Source organism: Stegostoma tigrinum, chromosome 13, assembly GCF_030684315.1.
Source record: "Stegostoma tigrinum isolate sSteTig4 chromosome 13, sSteTig4.hap1, whole genome shotgun sequence".
Classification (NCBI taxonomy): domain Eukaryota; kingdom Metazoa; phylum Chordata; class Chondrichthyes; order Orectolobiformes; family Stegostomatidae; genus Stegostoma; species Stegostoma tigrinum.
The window spans coordinates 9,461,390-9,466,156 of record NC_081366.1 but is presented as its reverse complement, the minus strand read 5'-3'; positions in this window follow the sequence as shown (position 1 = coordinate 9,466,156).

Here is a 4,767-nt window from a genome sequence, read left to right as displayed (position 1 = left end):
GGTCTTTGTTGAGTCAACCTGCTAACCCTGAAATCATCCTATACCAAGGCTGAATGCCTACTCCTTTTCCTATGGTCCTATGTTCATAACTGGTGCATATGGTTCACCCAACATTCACCCTCATCTCTGGCTCACAGGGGATAAGCACGATGGCCGATTCACCAATTTCCCTAAACTTGTTCTCACTTTTCATGGAAAAAGTTGCTGATCTCTGGCTGACTATTTACATACTTGAAAATTAACCTTTTCCTCTGCAAAGACTGCCATTTTTGGCTCCAAATTCAACAAGTTTTTTTTTAAGTACAGACAAAACATAACCTTTTATCGGACATCTCCATTTCAAAAAGAGTTGCATTTGTGTTCACCTGTCCTGAGCTTGACACTGAAAATGCCTTGTGATTAATTTTGTACCTTCGAGGTGGAGTCACTATTGAAAGGTAGGAAATACAATTCTTTAATGTGGACAATGTAGTGATCATTGATTGAGCCTAAAGTATACTGCATTATCTATTCTGTGTATTCAGGTAAGGCCTGTTTCATGAAGACAGCCTAGATTAGGCAATGGCCTGTATACTTGCACAGAAAATAGGAGCAGGAGTAGGCCGTTCATCCCCTCATGCTTGCTCCACTAATCAATACAAACATGGCTGATCATCCAACACTGTATACCTTCCTTAAAATACTTGGTGATGTGGCCTTCACTGTTTTCTGTGGCAGAGAACTCCAAAGGGTCACCACTTTCTAGATGAGGAAATATTTCTTCATTTCAATTCTAAATAGCCTACCCAATATCCTCAGACTGTGACCGCTGGTTCCGATCTCCCTGCCATTGGGAACATCCTTGCTTCATTTACCATGTCTGGCCTAATTAGAAATTTATGGGTTTCTTTGAGATCTGTCCTCATTCAAGCTCCAGTGGATATGGTCCCAACCAATCCAGAGAGCCCTGTGCTGGTCACTTTGGGGCCTGGTTTATGTGTGTAGAATGAGCATGGAGTTAATGAACTTGGAGCTGAGTTTGTCATCTCCCAGCAAAGCTTCACATCCATTGCGTTTGAAGTCATGGGCACTATCAGCTGATCTATTTGACATAGTGCTAGACCAGTAACTGCAGCTCTAATGAAATATCCCGTGATACAACCAATGGACTGAAAGAAGAGCTAATAGAAGTGAACTGAAGTGTGGAAAATGAGAAGCAGAGAGTGCTGGAGAAACTCAGCCATTCTGTCAACACCTCTGGACAGAGAAACAGAATTTAAGTTTTGAGTCTGGTATGACTCTTCTTCAGAACCTCAAACTTTGAAGCCTCTCTTTGCCAGACTCTCTGAGGCTCTGGAGTACTATTTGTTTTCATTTCAGGCTTCCAGTACCTGTAGTACTTCACTTCCATTTATCTGGAAAGCAACTGGTTCACATCTGGAGCTTATAGTCCAACAATAAGGGAATAATCTTACAGAGTTAATAGATAGCAGGATGGAAAAAGGGAAAATTGGGGTTAGAAACATGAAACTTGATGGCCTTGCACTAGGCACAGTCTGTGATCAGCAGGAGTCAGAAATATTCAGGTTGAGAAATCACCATCTTGCTTTTCTAAGACAGACTAAATTGAAATATAAATTCTACGTAATTAATCTAAATGAGTTTCTCAGCCTCCTACTGTTCTAATAGGAACCTGCCTGCAGCCTACTTTCAGAAAGCAGAGTAGAACCATATTTCCACTGGGTGTTCCGTCACAGCACTCATCTTGAAAATACTTCAAAATTACTATAATGGAAATTTCAGCAAAAAGCAGGATACAATTATAGGTAATTTAACATTCAGTTTGGGTATGAAGATCAGCTTATTTCATGCCTGTCTTTGAACTGCAGATGCTGTAATATCAGTGGAGCCTGTGGACTTTGCTCATCAAATACTGCCTGTCAACTGTGGAGAGTTTCTCTTTGTGTTAATTCCCTCTCCAGCCACTGTAAGGGGTGGAAAGCTTTGTCTCCTGCCACCCCATGTCCACAGGTGGCTAGTTTGCAATGAAGAATGACGCCAACAGTGTGGGCTCAATGCCACACTGGCTGAAGTTACTGTGAAGGTCCTTCCCATATCTCCCCTCTCCTGAGGCATTGAGACCCTGAGGTTAAATCAGTCATCTGTTTGTAATGAGAGAGCAGTCCTGTGGTCTGATAGGACTATGGGGTTTTACTTACTTTTACTTTATTTCCCCAGATTCTGTGAGCTTCTAACTGTTTTGAACTAATGGGTATCTCTGATGCATGTGTAGTATTTCTGGTGTCTGCTGTTTCCAGTCAAATGACTTGCTCCCTCATATAGCCCATTTAGCTTGGATTATATCCTCATCATCCGTCACTCCATGCAGGCATCCACCTTGGCTCTAAGATCTGAAATTCTCTCCCTTCTCTGTGTTTCTGCCTTCCATTAAGATGCTCTTTAATACTCAAGGCTGGATAGGCTGGGACTATTTTCATTGGAGTGTAGGAGTTTGAGAGGAGACCTTATAGAGGTTTATAAAAGCACGAGGAGTATAGATAGGGTTAGTGGTAGGCGTCTTTTCCTGAGGGTGGGGGATTTCAAGACAGGGGGCACATTTTTAAGGTGAGAGAAGAAGGATTTTAAAAAGACATGAGGGGCATTTTTTTTTACACAAAAGGTGGTTCACGTGTGGAATGAACATCCTGAGCAAGTGGTGGATGCAGAAACAGTTTCAACATTTAGAAGACAATTGGGTCAGTACATGAATGGGAAAAGTTTGGGGAGATACAGGCGGGGAGCAGGTAGATGGGGCTATTTTTCTGAAGAAGGGTCCTGACCTGATACATCAGCTTTCCTGCCCCTCTGATGCTGCCTGACTTGCTGTGTTCCTCCAGCTCCACACTGTGTTATCTCTGACTCCAGCATCAGCGGTTCTGACAATCTTGGACTATTTTAATTTGGAGTTACGTTCGGCATGGACTGGTTGGACAGAAGGTTCTGTTTCTGTGCTATATGACTCAATTATTCTAAGAATAAACACATAAATTACTGGAAAAAGTCAGCAGGTCTGGCAGCATCTGTGGGAAGAAAGCAAGCAGAGTTAATGTCCGGTCAGCTGTCCTGACATTCCCTAATGTGCCACTGTCTCATGTTTTGCTTGGTGATGTTCCTGTGAAGCACTTCAGGATGCCTTGCTGTGTTAATGTGGTTATGTGAGTGAACGTTGCTGTAGATGTGAGTTGTCTAACTCCTCCAACACAGCTGGTGGAATTTTAATTCAATTAATAAATCGAAAGCGATTCTCAGTAATTGTGAAATATAAACCAAAAGAACTGCGGATGCTGTAAATCAGAAACATAAACAGAAATTGTTGGAAAAGCTCAGCAGGTCTAGAGCATCTGTGGAGAGAAATCAGAGATTAGTGTTTCAGGTCGAATGACCCTTCCTCATTAATTGCAACCTTTGCTAATTGATGTAAAAAGCCAGCTGGACCACCGAGCTTAATTAGGCCATTCAGCCCATTGAGTCTGCTCCACCACTCAATCATGGTTGATGTATTTCTCAATCCCACTCTTTTGCCTTCTCCCCGTAACCCTTGACCCCCTTATTAATCCAGAACCTTTCTCTGTCTTGAGTGCACTCAATGACTTGGCTTTCACAGCCCTCTGCAGCAACGAGTTTCTCAGATTCATCACCCTTAGCTGAAGAAATTCCTTGTCATTTCTGTTCTAAAGGGTTATTCGCTTCACCCTGAGGCTGTGCTGTCATGCCCTAGTCTCTCCTACTATTGGAAACATCTTCTTCATATTCACTCTATACAGGCTTCTGTGCATTCTGTAAGTTTCAATCAAATCCCTCATCCTTCTAAACTCTATTGGATACAGACAGAGTCCTCAGCCACTCCTCTTATGTCAAACCCTTCATCCCCAGGGTTATTCTTGTAAACCTCCTCTGGGCCCCTTCCAATGCTAGCACATCCTTCCTTAGATACGGAGCCCAAAACTGCTCACAATATTCCACATGCTTTCTGCCGTCCTTACCCAGTCTGGAATGCCCTTGACTCCAGACCCGCAGAAATCTGGTTGACTCCTAACTGCCCTCTGAGAGCCATTCATGTTCAAAGTAATTAAAATAGCATAGAATAGTAATTTATTGTCACGTATTTTTACAAAAAAATACAGTGAAAGGCATTTAAGCGCCATACTCCGGCAACACTATTAATAACAGAAATCACATATATTAAACAAATTAAGATAAAGTCCATCTTCGTTCAATTGACAGCTCATGGGTTGCCAAGGCTGAGAAAAAGACAGGGCCCACATTCCCCACTGATGCGGAATCTGCATTAATCATGAAAGAATATACTAAAAAAACTTCCAAAGAACATTAGCCTTTGGAAGTGCCAGCAATATGAACAGTGAACATCTCAACCCTCTGCATCAAAACTCAAAGGAGCAGTGAGTGAAAGGAGAATAAATGAGTAGGAATGCGATCAGTGGTTGAATAATCACACAGCAACTGTGAATGGAGGTGGGTCAGAGTCTTTTTATTTTCACTTCAGACCCTTTCTCTGATTGTTTGAACTTTGGAGGAGGAATTGAATTCTATGGAGAGACCAGGGAAACTGGGCTTGATAATGAGGAAACTGTGAAATGTGATACAACATTAAAACTGAAATATTAGCGGTTGTGTCTTACATTGCACAGAATTACACAATATGGAAACAGGCCAAGAGTAACAACTGACCCATTCGAGGATTTATTCTTCACACTAACCTCCCATAGT